The following is a 19,911-nucleotide window of genomic DNA, read 5'->3' as shown; positions in this document are numbered from 1 at the left end:
GTGAAGTTTTAAATTAAAACTTAACGACAAGAATGATCTTGCTGCTGTAGGTACTCGTAACTCACAAATCATAATTGTGAATAACGTAACGAACGTTTCCACAGTGCAAGTAACAAGTAACACAAGTTCTCCATCTTTTCAAGTCAACTGTTGTAGATCACTGAGGAATCGATACACCAAAGTTGCATAGGAGTCTCGACATGAGACGAGGAATTCTGCCTCTCCGCACACATATATTGTTTGTTAAGATCAACGCTGCAGAAGTACTTATAGCTTTTCGACGTGTCCATCACTGCATCGTGAACAAAGCTGCCCGATTCGTTGATGTATTGATGCGAACTATGTGACATGTGACTACGAACGACGTGATCATTCGCACCATTTACCCCGGCCTGAAAACAGCGGCCTTATAAGAAAGGTGGTGGTGGTGGTTAGTGTTTAACGTCCCGTCGACAACGAGATCATTAGAGACGGAGCGCAAGCTCGGGTTAGGGAAGGATTGGGAAGGAAATCGGCCGTGCCCTTTCAAAGGAACCATCCCGGAATATGCCTGAAACGATTTAGGGAAATCACGGAAAACCTAAATCAGGATGGCCGGAGACGGGATTGAACCGTCGTCCTCCCGAATGCGAGTCCAGTGTGCTAACCACTGCGCCACCTCGCTTTTTGTTATAAGAAACTAAGCGATAGGTCCTAGAGACGAGTTCCACGAAATGCCAATGAAAACTGATATTAAACAGACGGAAATTGCTGCTGTCAGTTAATTCAAGTCATTGTTAACAGGCGGGAGTTTGCGGCGAGCAAACAAGTGACATTATAATGTCACAAGTCACATTATAATGAAATTGAACCAAAATCCTTATTACAGATACTCGGTGTCCAAGTATTGCCCACTGTTCCTCATGTTCATACTGAGGTTGTTATGGACGCTAATCACAATCCTAAACACATTCGTAGCTGGTTTTACGAAAAGAGAGGCATTGTATTCCACCACGACTGACCAGTTACGACACTCGATCTTAGTTCTACAGATAGAATTTGTCACCATATCGAAGAGCTGATGAAATGTAGCAATCAACATAGCCTCAATTTGGTAAGTACACTGGATCTAATAATACATGACTGGCATCAGCTAGACATTTCATAACGAAGAATCTTTTGCATTGTCTTCCTCGCCGAACTGAGGCCGTTTTTGAGGCTAGATGCGAAGTTATGCGGTATGTGCGTGGAATTCCACTCAGCTGGATAATTATCATGTGCAGAGTGAGTTACATCAAGTATTTTACGAAAATATGATACTGACCGAGTCTTAAGAATATTAGTTAGCACACTGCTATGATCTAGACTGCTTTCTTAGAAAGCAAAATCTAGTCGCGCACTGTTACGTTTGATAGAAGACTCCTGTCTTTTGAGTTGTGGAAGAACACTTCCCATTACATTAGTCTCTGCCTCCAACGAAACCTGCAACAATAGGCGAGGCTGAGATGCGGCGTGCGTCGTTACGTAGCAACAATCTGAGGCAAATATTGAATGAGATTGCGTGCCTTCTACGAAATCTCCTTCTATAAGCCGATGACGATTGGTTCCGTTTTTGAGAGGCAGGCACTAACTGTAGTTTTCTCATTATCTGCTTAAACGTGACGTGACGTACAATATTAATTTCGTGACAAATAACATTTCACACTTCGGAGAATCTAAGTGTATTTAAGTTATGAGGAGGTTGCTCCAATGTACAAATTTAAAGTTTACTCTGTGTAATGTAGTGAAATGTGTAATTTTAGTAGTTACTGACTTGCTGATCGAACATTTTCCTAACCGAGCGAGGTGGCGCAGTGGTTCGACACTGGACTCGCATTCGGGAGGACGACGGTTCAATCCCGCGTCCGGCCATCCTGATTTAGGTTTTCCGTGATTTCCCTAAATCACACGAGGCAAATGCCGGGATGGTTCCTCTGAAAGGGCACGGCCGACTTCCTCCCCATCCTTCCCTAATCCGATGAGACCGATGACCACGCTGTCTGGTCTCCTTACCCAACCAACCAACATTTTCCTAGGAGCACACGATACTCTCTGAGTTTCACATTTGTGGATTTAGCATCAAAGGTATCAGCTAGAGTATTTCTGATCAACATCGGTTTAGGATGTATTAGAGAAGTGAAGGGAATCGTAACAAATATCTGTCGAGATACCGCTAGCACCTCTGTCGAAACTGTGTGAATTCACACTTTTCTGTATCTGTGACGGTGTATGCTTTATAACACTGCGTTTAAATCTGATTTCTGTTAATATTTTAAATTACAGACATTCGATTAGGCAGCTTGCCATCTATTTTGAATAAAGTATTTTATGTGCACCTAAGGTATTTTTTTAAAATTTGGAATTCGATGATTTTGTTTGATTTGTACTAAGTTCCGTTTAATGAGTTGGCTAATGCCACGCGTTTTGGCTGGCTCTGAGCACTATGGGACTTAACATCTCTGGTCATCAGTCCCCTAGAACTTAGAACTACTTAAACCTAACTAACCTAAGGACATCACACACACCCATGCCCGAGGCAGGATTCGAACCTGCGACCGTAGCAGTCGCGCGGTTCCGGACTGAGCGCCTGAACCGCTAGACCACCGCGGCCGGCGCCACGCGTTTTGAAAACGTAATGTATCATAAAGCTACGTACAGGTGAGGTGTGGTATTCTAGTATCAAATTATACGTTTTCGTGTTTTTCTCCTTATATGTTGGCATTCCTTTCATATGTTATGTTTTTTCTGTCATTTTCTTTCGTGTGGTTCTTACGAGAGGAAATAGACATATTTATTACAGTTACTCTCATATATTTAACTTTACTCCTTTAAATTTTAACGTAGCCACTGTTAGTGTTCATCTCGTAATTTGTTTTGAGACCAAGCCGGCCGAAGTGGCCGTGCGGTTAAAGGCGCTGCAGTCTGGAACCGCAAGACCGCTACGGTCGCAGGTTCGAATCCTGCCTCGGGCATGGATGTTTGTGATGTCCTTAGGTTAGTTAGGTTTAACTAGTTCTAAGTTCTAGGGGACTAATGACCTCAGCAGTTGAGTCCCATAGTGCTCAGAGCCATTTGAACCATTTTTTTTTTGAGACCAAAATCCCATTTCCGGCTGCTGTGGCCGAGCGGTTCTAGGTGCTTCAGCCTAGAACCGCGCTGCTGCTATGGTCGCAGATTCGAATCCTGCCTCGAGCATGGATGTGTGTGATGTCCTTAGGTTAGTTAGGTTTAAGTAGTTTTAAGTTCTAGGGGACTGATGACCTCAGATGTTAAGTCCCATAGTGCTCAGAGCCGTTTGAACCATTTGAACCAAATCCCATTATATTAAAAATTCCTTGAGAAATCAATGTTTGCGCTACTACCAGCGTTCCCACGGTGATGAGCATACTGTATATCTACTCTAGAATAAAACAGTACCTACAGGAAATAGTGTATAACGTGTAACAGTAATTTCTCTCTCTCTCTCCTTTTTTTTTTTTTTTTTTTTTTTTTTTTTTTTTTTTTTTGGCACGACCGCCCAATTGTTCATGGCCGAAAATAAGATGTCGGTCTTAACTCGCTGCAAGGACTGCCTCTCCTCCACCGACTAATGCAGGAAGTAAGCCCGTCCGGTTAGCCGTGCAGTCTAACGCACTGCTTTGGGGGCAGGAAGCCGTGCCGGTCCCCGGCATGAATCCGCCCGGTGGATTAGTGTCGAAGTCTGGTGTGCCGGCCAGCCTGTGGATGGTTTGTAAGACGATGCGGGAGTGAGGTGAGGGGTAGTAAGTTACACAGCATTCCAGTCCAGAGTGATGGTCGAGAAATCGACATTCCAGAACGTCAGAGATTCGCCTGGATCTGTTTCTTACAGGTTTTGCGCTCAGGTAGCAACACAATCGGTTCAGGGAATGGTACATTATAACTCCAGCTAGTTTGAGTTACATCAATCGTGCGAGGCTAACCGCCTTCACCAGTCCAGGACCACAATAGGAGGTCTTCCCATAATGAAGACTGTTTTCTTGAGGAACCACCATCTATTTAACGCTGAACTCACCAATGGTCTACAATCCGCCCTCAGCAGTTCTCATAAATACAAAAGGAGATCATTTCCAGCCCGAAAGGGGCGTCCTGTTAACTCAATTGTGGTCTCACTAACGGGGAATGCCTCAAACTGTAATGTGTAGGATCAGGTATTGCTGTCATTTCCTCTGAACCGCTAGCTACACAGGTCATTAACGTGTCAGCCTGCACTGGTGACACACTTCAGGAGAGTACCAAGTTGCGCACTCGGTTTCTTTCTTTGCTTTTACGGTTCAATTCTTTAATTATACGTGACAGGATGGATATGATGTGTGCATGCTTCATACGGACCCAGGAGGAGCTGGCTGCAGTTCGCGAACAGCTGAAGGCACATTTGCCTTCGGTCACCCGGCTTCCAGCTGCTACCTCGGGTGGTGACGAAGGAACTGGCGCCGGCCGGAGTGTCCGAGCGGTTCTAGGCGCTATAGCCTGGAACCACGCGACCGCTATGGTCGCAGGTGCGAATCCTGCCTCGGGCATGGAAGTGTGTGATGTCCTTAGGTTAGCTAGGTTTAAGTAGTTCTAAGTTCTAGGGGACTGATGACCTAAGATGTTGAGTCCCATAGTGCTCAGAGCCATTTGAACCATTTGAGAAACTGGCACGTCGCATGGGACACTTCAGGTGCGCTCGTTATATCCAACGGGTGAGGTGGGGGGACGGAGGACATCAACCGAGTGTGGAGGAAGCTTTGCTTGTGCTATCGAACGTGCATGCTGCTGTCGTCTCTAAGTTTTGGCACATGTCGGCACCAACGAGGCCTTTAGCTTTGTTCTGAGGCCATCCTCCGTTCATACAGGCGGCTCTTGGAAGTGGTGAGAGCTGCTGGTCTCTCGTCCGGGATGCAAGCAGAGCTCGCAATTTGCAGCATTGTCTCCAGATTTGATCAGGATCATTTGCTTTCGAGCCGAGTAGCAACCAGAAACTTTGTATACTCTGTGACGGTCTTCGCGGCGCATTTTGTATTGTGAGACTCCTCTTGGTAGGCTTAGGGATGCACTAGACAAAGAAAGCAGGTATTCAGATAGCAGAGTACTTCTGGAGGGGACATGGTCTTTTTTTGGGCTACGCTGTCGTTTGAGACAGCAGGATGAACATTCGCCAACGATACGCAAAATCAGACCGTTTTCGGAATAAAGGCACTTCGATTATCAAAATGTTATCGATAAATTGCCAAGGTATTCGTAACGAAGTTCCCTCCAGGGCAGAGAGCTGGCTGAAACCCGAAGTAAAAGGCTCTGAGATATTTAGCGGTTCATGGAACGTATACCTGAAACACACATTACACGCCATAGAATGGGTCTGTTTATAGTAATTGAAAAAATTATAGTCTCGATTCATGTCGAATGTGAGTGTTACAGTGAAGTTGCCTAGTCGCGTATAATACAGCTAAGTGAAACAAATTTAATTGTTGATTGTTTTTACCAGCCACTGCATTCCACAGTGACACATATAGAGTCAATCAAAAAAGTCTTCGATCAGTAGCGAGGAAGTACCCACACCGATATTAGTTCGAGGCGATTTTAAACTACCAGTTATAGTCCGAGACGCTTTTGGATTCAATGCTGGGAGTACGGACAGGGGGTCGCTAAGCGGGTCTAAGACTTCCATCCAGTCACTCGTTGAGCAGTCTGGTGTCGTAGTTGAAAACTGCAAAACGAAAGCCGAGGTTATGAATTCTGCATTTAAAAACTCGATCATCCAGGGGAATCATACACACATACAATCGTTTGACTATCGTAGACAGCCTCGTAGGATGGACACAGTAATAGGCATGCCTGGCGCAGAGAAACAAGTGGAAATGTTGAAAACAATTAAGTCGTCAGGTTGGGATAGAAACCCAAATCGGTTTTGGAAAGAGTGCTCTATTGCATTGTCCCCTATTGTATTGTATTGTATTGTATTGTGTGTTAACCGGGGGCCTTACGACGGAGAGGCTCCGCCACAAACCCCACGACGACTACCGCAGTCCACTTCACCCCTCCGCCACCCCACACCGAACCCAGGGTTATTGTGCGGTTCGGCTCCCGGTGGACCCCCCCCCCCCCCCCCCCCACAGACGAGTGTAACCCCTATGTTTGCGTGGTAGAGTAATGGTGGTGTACGCGTACGTGGAGAACTTGTCTGCGCAGCAATCGTCGACATAGTGTAGCTCAGGCGGTATAAGGGGAACAAGCCCTCATTCGCCGCGGCAGATGGAAAACCGCCTAAAGTCCATCCACAGACTGGCTGGCTCACCAGACCTCGACACACGTCCGCCGGGCGGATTCGTGCTGGGGACCCGGCGCTCCTTCCCGCCCGGAAAGCCATGCGTTAGACGCACGGCTAACCGGGCGGGCTTTGTACCCTAACTTAGCATGCATTTATCGCCAATCTCTCGCCCAGAGAAAAGTCCCAAGCGAATGGAAAAGAGTGCGGATGACTAATGTATCTAAGAATGGTGAAATAAAGGAGCCCTAAAATTACAGACTATTGTCCTTAACATCGGTTTCCTGCAGAAATATCTGAACATATTCTCAGATGGAGTGTAACAAAGTTCACCGCGCCGTCTAGGGCACCTTGCCAGGTTTCGCGCGGCTCCTCATGACGGAGGTTCGAGTCCTCCCCCGATCATGGGTGTGTGTGTTGTCCTTAGCGTAAGTTGGATTAAGTAGTGTGTAAGTCTAGGGAGCGATGGCCTCAGCAGTTTGGTCCCACAAGAACTTACCACAAATTTATAACAACTTCCTTGAGACGGAAAACCTTCGGACTATGAATCAGCACTTTAGGAAGCCTCGTCCCTGCAAGACCCAGCTTGCCTTTTTCTCACACGATATACTGCGGATTGAGGATGAAGAGGAACAGGCAGATTTCATATTCCTGTGTTTCCTCGAAGCGTTTCGTACCGCTACCGCCCGATCCGGACATCGTTTCAAGTATACTTACAGTGTACATAACGAATGTGACGAAAAGAAGGTAGGAGGATCATACCGCCTAACTTTACTGATATTTACGCCCGGCAAGAGCATGAATGGAGCACTTATTTGCCGGAGCGGACACAAGAAAAAATCATGATAATATGTGAGACCGGAGTCTACACTTCGTAAACTAGTTCTCTGAGCGCGCGGCTCACCACCTTGTTAATATAGGAGTGCGTGAGGCGCTTTTAGAATTTGTTAAAATTAATGTCTACGTTGAGCGTTCATAGTGGTAAGTAAAAAAAGTAAATATAATCTCGAGTATTAAATTTCTTGTTATCATAGTAAAATATTGCTGTAGGATATCTTTACTGTTGCAAAATTTAATTGTTAGAAACCTTTGAATTAATGAAATTATTTCCTTTTTTAAACGGAATAATCTTTGTTTTGCTGAGAAGCGGTCAATATCTGTACTGAATTGAAAATTGAATGTACTTAGTTTTTACATTAATATGAAATAAATTAAAGTGTTCATACTTTTCTTTAATACTTAGATGCGAGTCTTTTAAAGCTTCCGTTGATGACGGAGCGCAATGAAATTCTAATGAAATTATTCCTACGCAAGACGTCTGCCTAGAATGGTCGATTGTTCGAGCGTTCTTGTTGTTTATCCCGCATGCTGGAAACCTTACAAATAATATTTTTACTTCTGCGTGAAAGTCACTATGCACATGAAAGAAAAATGTACAGTCAGCATAACTTACCATATATTATTCAAAATTTACATCTTACAATGCGAAATGGCCGCCGTAGCGAGCGTTGGCTTCGACACTAGAACAGAGAGTGAGTTGGTCTTTTTAGTTTTTTGCGCCAGCGAGTAAAAGAACAATTAATTACCACGTAGATTCTATACAGATACCTTATAGAGTCTGTTTGTACCATTATTTCTTTATAAATTATCGTTGTGACAGCAAATTGCACTTTGAATTTCAGAGTTCTACAATTTTCATTTTACTTCGTTTTGTGTCCGACTTGTCGTCGGCTATTTGCCGATGATGCCGTGATGTTCGCGGAGGTACCGCGTGTGATATTTCAACAGTTGTGTACACTACATATAACTATTTTGTACGTGAACTTTCACATTAATGCTTAGACATTTGCTCACGCTACAGACTTTGACCATAAACTTACATACCATTTACAGATTCAGTCTTTTCTGTGTAACACAGTTATTCCTTGCTGTGGTTGCACTCACCACTTTTTCCATCTACACAGTTCGCGGATTTTCTTTTGTTTGTTAAAAATGTTTTGACCTTTCACTGTCGCTACTTTAGCGTCCAGATTGTTCGACACTTAAAATGTACTTTTCGCACACAGTTTGTACATTGTAAGTGTGAAGAGTCCATTATAAGCACTACCACCTTTACATTATTTGGCACACATTGTACATATTTTACAATAAAGGTCTTTATATTTCGATAGGATTCATCTATTCAGTTCAGTATATTTAACCACCATATTTACTCTCAACACTGATTCATTCTCTAGGGTTTGCTCTCTAATAACAACATCCAACCACATTACTCCCAAGTATCTAACTTGTGAAGAATTCATACCTTCCACCGTGATAGAAGTTTAATATCAATAATTATATGTGACAATTCTGTCATTATGGTTATTCTAAAAAAATTTTATATTGGCTTATGATTTACAGGCGCACATTAGTCACCTAGGGACCATGCAAATTGCCTACATTTCCTTACTCACATTTTGATTTTATGAAATTTACACTATGTGATTGCACTGTCCTCATTCGTAATTCACTTTTTATTGCCATTGTTCACATGTTCTCTCAGACATCCTGCTTTCATACACAGACACTTAAATGTACGTACGTATACATAAATACTTAGACAGATATTTACAATACACATACAAGAAAAATAGCAGAATGAACCTAAAATTAAAGAAATAACCTTACACTACTGTAGCTACTTTTGTTGCGTGATCTTTATTTCAGGTCGGGTTCTTACACACATAATGATTTTGTTAACGTCTCGGGCAACCAGCACTAACCGCATATTTCCATCTGCTTTCACGACTGCGTGCAGAGGACTGCTATATGGCGACAATGAATGTTCTATTATTTGCCATTTAAGCATTTGTTGAATCTCTTTAGCTACGGCTTGCTGTTTAGCCCGTGGCACGGAGTACATGGCGCTGCAAGACGCATCGTGCGGTTTAATTTGCATGTCGTAAGTGTATCCAATTATTATACCAGGTTTCTCGGAGAATACCTGACTATACTTGTTTTGCAAGTGAGTCAGTTCCTTCTTTTGGTTACGGTCGTGGTAACTCGATTCCGACACCTTTACTTCAATACCTTGTCTTATTTGTTTCAGATTCGGTACCGTGGACTATCTTACTGTAAGTCCCCCTGTTGCAGTCATTTTCTACATGCAGTACCTTTATTTAAATGTACATCTTACAACTCGAAATGGCCGCCGGAGCGTGCGTTGAAGACGAGACTAGAACAGAGTGTGAGTAATAACGCTGGTCTTTTTAGTTTCTTGTGCCAGCGAGTAAAAGAACAATTAATTACCACAAAGATTCTATAGAGTTACCTTATACAGTCGGTTTGTACCATTATTATTTCGTTTCATTATAAATTATCGTCATAACAGCTAATTGCAGGCGCACTTCCAGAGTTTAACAATTTTCATTTTACTTTGTATTGTGTTCGACTTCTCGTCGCACGATTTAATACTTTTTAGCGCGTATCGGTACAGTCTGACAACGTGTCTCAGCGCACACTGTTAACTAAAGTACGAGAATAAGGAATATGTTCACAGATATTTGAGTAGCTGCAATACTTCTTAAGTAACTGAACCCAGTACGTTGTCCTTGATAGTGAGTGCTCACCAGAGACAAGGTTGATATAAGCGAGGCCACGGGGAAGTGTGATAGAGTGGCAGTCATTGGCTGCATACACTAATGATCTGGCCGACATGATGAGCAACAGCCTGCGGCTATTTGCCGATGATGCCGTGATGTTCGCGGAGGTACCGTCTTTGAGTGGCTGTACAAATGTACAAGACGACAGAGTAAACTCTAGTGGGCGTTTTGATGAAAAATATATATATATATATATATATATATATATATATATATATATATATAATGTAAAAAATATTAATGTTAATGGATTTGAATATTTTTGTTAATTTCTCTTTCAGTACGAACTTTGTTGTAGAACCCCTTATTTACGTACGTGGTAATAAAAATTCATTTAGACAGAATCAGGCACATTTAAAATTACGTCAACCTTAGCAACTCTCTCATGCTGATAAATTCATACTAACCGATTAAGAACATTTAGTTGAAAATTGTATAACTTAAATTTTTTTTACGTATTTCGGCCTTGGCACACATTTTCTAAATGCAGTGGTTTTTTTTAAATATTTACTGAATTCTTTCCCGGCGTTAGCTATGGAACACAAGACTGTCTCTGTTAGCATAAAATGGTTAAATATTGCCAAGCCGACCTGAACGTTTAATTAACATTGACAAAACACACTTCACTATACGTTTAAGTTATTTGCTTTAGAAATTGAAAGAACCAACAGATTAACGACTTCAACGTTAATTATCCGCCTATGAATGCACAAATGTAAAACCAGTAATAAATTCCGTCAGCCTGAGGATCGCTGTAAAAGAAAAATATTTCATAATTCACTGCTAATTTTATCTGCTCCCGATTTACGGGTTTGGTTAAATTTTTTTTATCGGAACAATTTTTTAAAATGTGCCGCCGCTGCAAATCGTCCGGTCGCGGCACAGCCCAGCAACACCAACGATAATCGCTAAAAATGCTGAAAATTCTTTCAAGAAATATTATAGATGACATGGGCAACCTAATTTACATTAGTAATACACAATTTTGATATATTATAATGTATTTAGACCACAACAATAATTAAACTTACATTACTTTGTAATTTCTCCTCTAATGGCGGCTAAAGACAGATACAGACAAAAGAAGTCTACTCATTCATAAAATGCTATGTCACAGGTTCCTCTCTCTCTCAGCTCTCGAGGAAGACGACAAAGAACGCACACCATGCGGTGCTATTTATATTATTGCTGACCATTAACATCTCTTTGTAATCCTACAACATTATTTTCCTCTGTGGCTGTATGTTACATTTGTTTTTATCGCAGATATTAACATATTTCGTGATTACATTATGAGTATAGAAATATTACAATCAAAAATACATCGAGAATATTATTACAGAAAATATTACAATAATAACGAATGTCCTTTATACAAAATTAAACAATATTTTTTTTTGTTAAACAATTGCAGTACATACTTTCGCGTTTTTTAATATCGCATATACGAAAAGAGCCGCGAAATATCTGTTAATAATGCCGTGCTTTGAATTTCTTTATCATCATTACCTTTTAACAAAGCAAAATATATATATTGAGATCTTATTGTTCTGTATCTGGCCTACAATTAAAGGAACGTTTTTTCGTGACTGTAACTCATTCTAAAAATCAACATATCTTCCCTACTTTATAGTTATTGAAAATTGAAATTACTTGGTTATGAACACTGATGTTACAGTTCGTATGATCGTTCAACAACAAAATTTTGCAGTGGATTTTGTTTCTCGGTAAAACACCATTCAATACCACGACTAGCACAAGAACATGAGACTATTAAAAAAATACGTTTTCACTATAAAGTTTGCCAGACCAGAACGGAGCACAGCAAGATTCCTATTATCGTCTGTGGCGGTTTCATTACTCGCCGACGCAGATATTCTCAAAAATAAATAATAAAAAAAATACATAATTTTATACAATAACACAATATGATACATATAATTTTCTCGTTACTACATAATATGTTGTTTTTGTTTCTTACTAGACGTTACAATGCCCCCTGGCAGCAATTGACTAACGTTAAGAATGTTCGGCAATATGCTGCTATTAACGTCTGTTTGGTTATTGTCTGTTACCTTGGTTGGAACATTCACTTTAAACTTCTTAGTTCTTTTACACTGTAGGTTTAATTACACTTTTTATACTGTTCTTACACTTTGCGAGGTGACCATAAACCTAGTCCCAGGGTCATTACATTTATCTGGCTCCCCCATTCGGGCTACGTGCGATCAGAAAACCTGGGAAAACTGCGCCGGAGCCATAGTCATCTCGCCTGGTTTGTTTTAATACCCAGTTTGATCACAAAAGTTCAGACTCTATCCAATGTTCACAGATAACAAAGGCTATTTATGACAACGTGTTAAACTTTTAGTCTCTTTGTTACCAATATACCTTCTACCCTTTTTCACATTTGTGTTCTGTATTGCAATGAAAGTCACTCATTAAACAGTTTTACAGTGGTATAATGAATCGTCTCTGCACTTACTCACGACAATTGTTTTAAAATGTTCTAGCATTCGTGCAAGTTTACTTCATTAACATGACGAAAACATATTATATCTATACATCACTGAACCGATGAATACTTTGAGTCTGCATCGAGTAACTAAAGAAAAACACAGTGTTTGTCACGTCATTTCGTGTCCAATATACCGTTTTCATATTAGTGCATTAACCACATAGTTGATAGTTCATTTGAATGACAACAATGTTGTACGGAGCGGGCGGCGCGAAGCAATTGTTGAGTCGCGTCGTTTGGAACGCCGCGTGCCGACGGCCGCTGGGTTCGACGACCGGCTCTCAGTAACAGCGACGTCGTGCTGACGTGGCGCAAGCAGTCGCGAACCGCGCCGAACCATTCGCCGATGTCGGCGAGTTGCCGTGGTTTACCGCGACCGGCCGGCTGGCGGCAAGGCACTCGTCTCTGCTTCTCCGCATGGCTCCCCGTCGTAGTGCATGAAACAAACATTCCACAACGGTGTACTGTCTCTAAGGACACAGATTACTAGCTGTGGAAGAAAATGCAACTTGTTTAAAAGTGTTTATTGTTCATTACGCCGTCGCTTCGCTGGTATGCACAGGATGTTTTGGCATGATAACAGGTTTCTTGTGGCATTGTGACACTGGTATTCAGGGTTCGTCACACGCACATTGTACTACACACTTTCACTTGTTCTCACGGTTGATACACTGCCAGAGCGTCTTTCAACACGCGAAAATATTTCGGTACACACATACAAATGTCTCCGTCGAGCGATGTTTGTTTGAATCGACTCCGAACGGATCACTAACTACCGTTTTTTCTCATAGTGTACTACTGTTCGTTGAGCACTGCACTGACAGTTAGTCACTCAACACTTAACTTATACCGACGTATATATTGGTGCAGATACAACAGTCATTTTCTGTCCCTACTACACACAATATTCCGTCCTTTCCTAGGTTGTTTATGCACACAGTTTATTTTTAATGCATGACAACTGTTCTTAGCATAATCACTCTCATCTACATTGAGTCCATTGTGTTACCTTCTCATTACACACTTCTAATACTATTACTAGGCATATATTGCTTTTTTGTAATTATTTAAAGGTGTGTTTTTTTTGTACATAGCTTTCTTTTCCTCTTTTAGTGTAGCTTGCCAGGTTATCACCCATCTAGCAAACAGATTTTACCATGTACATGACAGCTTGACTTGGGCATATTGTTCAATAAATACTTCATTTAGTACTAGTATTATTTTTAACGGTCCGTCCTACAGGACTACAGTGTAGTTTCCGCGTAACTTGATTCGCGTACCGCGTAATTATTATTCAAGAACGTGTGCCAAGTACACAGGCTTCAATTGAAGCATTAATACATACAAAGCATAGGTTACACGGAACGGTTTTGTTTTTTATTGAATTCTGCTCCAGTGTCGTTCTCAGATCACTATTGGCAGTAAACATTACATCACATAATTATTTCGTACTACAAAGTCAATTTTTGGCTAGTATAGACTCTCTCTCAGGGTTCCTTGATTCTAACACAATTACATCTGCTACATATTTATATGAGATTTCATCATTAATTGTACTTACTTACTACAAAATGATTCAAGAAATTAATCATTATTTTATCAACAAAAGATTATTCATTGCTTGAAGAGCATGTAGTATTTTAATGACACTAACTGTCTGTAAACCAAGTCTTCCATTTGCATATTATTGCTCAGTTTACTGATTCTACTTCCTCAAAATTGTAACTATACATAAGTTCTTTCTTAAAACTGACATACTTATTCTCTAAAACACAATTGAAATCTTCTTACCACTACTATTTACATCAGACATGTCACTGAATAAATAACTTTACATCTTTACGTGGATACAGTCCTTTTATTTTCCCCGTCTGGGGATGTGCTAACAAATAGCTACATTCGTGTGGCACTCTTATTACTTCAAAGGGCCCTGAATATAGCAATTGCCACTTACTATTCTGTTTTAAGGTGGCTGAGGATTTAGGGTGGTTACGAATAAGTACCAGGTCCCCTACATTATATTTCTGTTCGTTAGTTACACCTCGGTCGTACTTCTTTTTCCTCTTTGCCGCACAGCTGGTTAGTTTGTTCCATATCTTTTTTATCTTTTCCTCCCTTGTTTCTGCCCTGGCTGGTAATCTCGGTAAAGGTGTGAGCCATTCATTCGGTGTCTCATTAACTCCATTCAATATCTCTACCGGGGGGTATCCTGTACTTTGGTTTGAAATGTCTCAACATTTGTTTCAAAATTTCGATCCTCTAAATTCGGGTAATAGAGGTCTGCTACATGTGAAAAATCATCGAGTTGTAGTACCCAGGGGTTCCTACATTTGATATTAATTCGATTACAACATGGCACAAGTACCTCCTTCGATTTCATCATAGACAACTCAATCCACCTACCTTTATTAACTATGCTTAGTTTCCCCAAGGAGAGGTCGATCATTGCGTCCCTCTCACGGAGAAAATCTACTCCCAGAATGCAGGCCACCTTTAGTCCTTTAACAATGAGGAACGAGCTCACTATAGCTTCGCCCTCCTTACAAATCTCTACCTGCACCTGGTATTTAACTAATTGGCTCTGTGCACTTATGGCTCCAGACACCTTACAATTATTAACCGGGAAAGTCGGTATGCTACGTCCTTTTCCCAGTGCTTTAAATAACTCTATACTCATTACACTGACTGAGGCACCTGTGTCGATGATTATATTCACTGCAACATCATTGATTTTCGCTTCTATTATGGCTTGCACATTTTCGTTATTATCTTTCTTACATTCGTGCGGTTCGTTCAGTAGATCTTTATCCATACTGATACCGTCGTTGTATCGCAGCATACATATTCCAGGTATATTATTATCATTCGTGTTGCTCTCACTCCACCCCTCGGCCAGCGATGGAGAGCATATCGAGGCCGATCCTAGTTTGTTGGATTGCTTACTTGTGAGGTACTTGGACGGCTATTGTCCGTGACCTCCACTATGTGTACATTCTGATTTGCAGGCCGCCACGGCTGCGCAATAGGCGCGTTTTGCGGTGGTGGTCTATTGTTGTCATACCGGTCATTACCCTGTCGCTCTGGGCTTGTTCTCTGATTCTGATGCCAATTTCGATTACTATCACTATAATTGCTATGCCACTGACATCGCGCATTTTTCCAGCGGTTGGTCCCTGACATTCCGGATTCGTACCGGTCGTCAAATCGACGCTTTTTGTTATAAGTTGGTTGCCCATACCCGTTCTGGCTTCTACCATTACTACCATTTTACGAATGCTCTTGCCGCTTGTTACCACCCCCACCATTTCCATGGTTGTGGTTTTGTGCACTATTATTTCTGTCATGTTTACACCCTGATCCATTATTCCGCGAGTGATCGCACGCTGATTTTGCGTCTTCCTGGATCAAGTCTATTGAATCTAGAACAGACAGGAAGTTTTCCATGTCGCTTTCTGGTACGTGTATTAATTTCTCTTTGATATGAATGGGTAAATGTGATTTTAGTAGTCTTATTATGTCTCTTGGTGATATAGGCTCGTCCCAGTAGCGCGTTTTGTTTATATACTTTTCAAAATACCGTCTCAAATTCCCAAGACGGGGTGAGTACGGTTCGGGATTATATACTTCTTTTCTTAGACGCTCTTGTATACAAGGCGACCAATATTTCGACAGAAACGCCCTTTCGAACTGTTCATATGTCATGCAGCTGTCTGCTACTTCCGTAGCCCACAACGCTGCATCACCCTGAATGTATGACATTACGTATTGAATTTTCTGTGCTTCATTCCACACACTAGGCAAGATATTTTTAAAGCTTTTTATGAATACTACTGGATGTACTGACTTCCGTTCAGTAGTAAACGTTTGAAACTGCCTATTTTTGATTAAACTTTCTTCAACTAATATTTTTGAACTATATGAATTTGCTCCTGGGACATATGCTGTCTGCTCCGAACCGAAGCTACAGCTCTTCGCATTATCGACTACAGATTCACCATTGTTGCGTCGCGTATAAGTTTGTCCGTTGCCAAAAACATTGGCTGTTGGCGACATAGTTTCATGTTCAAGATGTTTGCTACTTTGTGTTAAACCCTTTTCCAAGTCGGATATCCGTTTGTTAATATTCACTTGCCACTGCGGGATATCCTCACTGAGTATTTGTTTAATGGTTTGCACATCGTTCTGTACCTGACTATTTACTGCGGTACTGAACGATTCGGAATCTCTATCTGCTATTGCTGCTTGTACCTTAGAATTAATATTTTTTTTCGATCTCACTCTCCTTCACTTCTAGCCATGAGTTGAATTCGGTTTCAATTTTAGTCGCTTGTTCGTTCCACTTCTGCTCTACAATCTGTGTGGAATCTACCTCTAGCTTTTCTAATCGGTTGGCTAAGACACCTATCTCATCTACCATGTTAGTGTTTGCTACTTGCAGGTTGTTGACCTGTACAGTCAACTCCTGCACGGCCTTAGGTATCGACTCATAATTCTGTTTCATACAGGCAATCTCCTTTTTCATATGTTCTAACGATTGCACAAGTGGCTGGTCCCGCTCAGCTTGCTGGCGATCTCGCTCGGCTTGCTGTTGCGCAAATTTTGCCTGGTAATCCAGCACGCGCTCTAATATCGCCTGAAGTGAATATCCACCAGGCAGATTACCACTCTCTGGTTCCTGCTTTTCTGGAGGTGGTGTAATTTCTTTATCTACCTCTCCTTGAGCACTGGTGGGCGGTGGCATCACTTCCTGTGCCCCTGCCCCCACTTTTTCGCATGGTATATCCTCAAAGAGAGTACTTGTACTGCTTAATGCACCCGTTTCTACATTTCCTGCACTAACTAATGGCTGTTCCTCAGTATCCATATTGCTCGGACGTTGACTACGCAATTTAACCATATTCATAAATTACCTACTCGAACACAAGATCTGACAGTTTTGCCACTTGCACACAAAATACGTTAATTTATCTACACTACACTGCCCACTAAAAATTACTATCTACCATCAACTTTGTCCTGTCATAACACTAACATCAAACTACGCACAATATGCACACCATTAGCGATATGAGATCACTTCACTGGAGCTCAGCTTCTACAAACAGGACAACTAAACTGTAGTCTTACCTTTAGTTTATCTGATCTCGGGGTTCGGCTGCCCCCGGATTACGTAGTCGTTACAGTTTCTCAGTACTATCAGGATCGTCTTCTCTGACTTGCTTGCAGTAGTACGTTTTTTCATGAAAGAGTGGTTGCACATTCATTAATACATTGCATTAATCATGATACACATACATACATTTATCACTAAATACATATATATATATATATATATATATATATATATATATATATATATACATATACATATATAACAATAGACACTGAAAGGAAAATACATAAAAATTTTGTGGCCACTGCAAATTCGAGCCCCACGTTGGGCGCCAGTTTCGCGTTTTTTAATGTCGCATATACGAAAAGAGCCGCGAAATATCTGTTAATAATGCCGTGCTTTGAATTTCTTTATCATCATTACCTTTTAACAAAGCAAAATATATATATTGAGATCTTATTGTTCTGTATCTGGCCTACAATTAAAGGAACGTTTTTTCGTGACTGTAACTCATTCTAAAAATCAACATATCTTCCCTACTTTATAGTTATTGAAAATTGAAATTACTTGGTTATGAACACTGATGTTACAGTTCGTATGATCGTTCAACAACAAAATTTTGCAGTGGATTTTGTTTCTCGGTAAAACACCATTCAATACCACGACTAGCACAAGAACATGAGACTATTAAAAAAATACGTTTTCACTATAAAGTTTGCCAGACCAGAGCGGAGCACAGCAAGATTCCTATTAGATTTTGACGGTACATTAACTTATTTGTACTGTGAGTTATATACTATCAGCAGCCCGCGTCAACCTGCAACACATCATAAAATCTGCTGATCTGCACTGCAAGTCTGGGAGCTAAAAGAAATAATATTATTTTACTGTTACTTTACCGCTTCCTTGCGGTATGATAGACTATATTGGAAGTTGTTTGAATACGCTGCGGCAGCGGCTCTTTCGTTCGCCACGCAGCTCAGCACCACAGATAATATTTATATAACTGAAAAATGTCTCAACAGGATGGGATAATAGGCAAGCAAGCTTTAACAATTAATAATGCAAGTTTTCATTTACATAACTCTATTAAAACATTTAAATATTTCAATTGTTACACACCTTTATGAATTCACACGTAATGGCGTGCATCTCTAAGTCTCGACAAAAGAATGCTACACTAGCGTTCGCTACTACGACACAGGATATCTTACTCGCTCGACTCCCAGATGAAGAAGACAAAGAAGTCGATATTCGTCACGTATTATATACTAGTTACTTATTTTAATCTTTGTTCGACATTTATCGTCTGTGGCGGTTTCATTACTCGCCGACGCAGATATTCTCAAAAATAAATAATAAAAAAAATACATAATTTTATACAATAACACAATATGATACATATAATTTTCTCGTTACTACATAATATGTTGTTTTTGTTTCTTACTAGACGTTACAATACGAATTGCTTCATAGGCGTACACAGTACAATTAAATGTCATTTCATTTTATTAATAGAGTGTGTGCTGCCAGGGAACGTTACATTGCCCCCTGGCAGCATTTGGCAAAGAGTTTCTATACTTTGACACAATGGTGCCAGTAACGTTCTTTACAATTCTGTTTTTTTATATGGAATGGCTCTTTTAATTAGTCCCAGGGTTATATATGTTCATGGCTCCCCCATTTGGGCGAAGGCAGACAGGAAACCTGGGCAAAACTGTGCCGGAGCCCAGTCATCCCAGTTGGTTCATGATTAATCTTGTCTCTTTAACAGTCATTGTTTTGAAATGATTTAGCAGTTTGTCATCAACGGTTACATAATATCACAGTCATATACAGTTCAACGAAAGTAGTTGTGTGTGTTTAACAACTCGTAATTATCATTTTTGCGATATACTGCAAGGTCACTTGTCCTAGGATATATCACTTAGTTTTTCGAAATCATTTAGTACAACGTCACTTTTCATGATGTTCTCACTACCTACGTGTTACAAATCCATCTCCTACACTTGTTAATGTTCATTTTCTCTCGTCAGTTTACGGGTAAACATAATAAATGTTCAATGTTTGTCAAAAATCGAGTTCATTGACATGTTATGCAATTTGTGTAAATATTTTGGAATATGTCAATAATCCCCCCATGAACCATGGACCTTGCCGTTGGTGGGGAGGCTTGCGTGCCTCAGCGATACAGATAGCCGTACTGTAGGTACAACCACAACGGAGGGGTATCTGTTGAGAGGCCAGACAAACGTGTGGTTTCTGAAGAAGGGCAGCAGCCTTTTCAGTAGTTGCAAGGGCAACAGTCTGGATGATTGACTGATCTGGGCTTGTAACACTAACCAAATCGGCC

Source organism: Schistocerca piceifrons, chromosome 6 (assembly GCF_021461385.2).
Source record: "Schistocerca piceifrons isolate TAMUIC-IGC-003096 chromosome 6, iqSchPice1.1, whole genome shotgun sequence".
Lineage (NCBI taxonomy): Eukaryota > Metazoa > Arthropoda > Insecta > Orthoptera > Acrididae > Schistocerca > Schistocerca piceifrons.
This window is presented reverse-complemented; position numbering follows the sequence as displayed.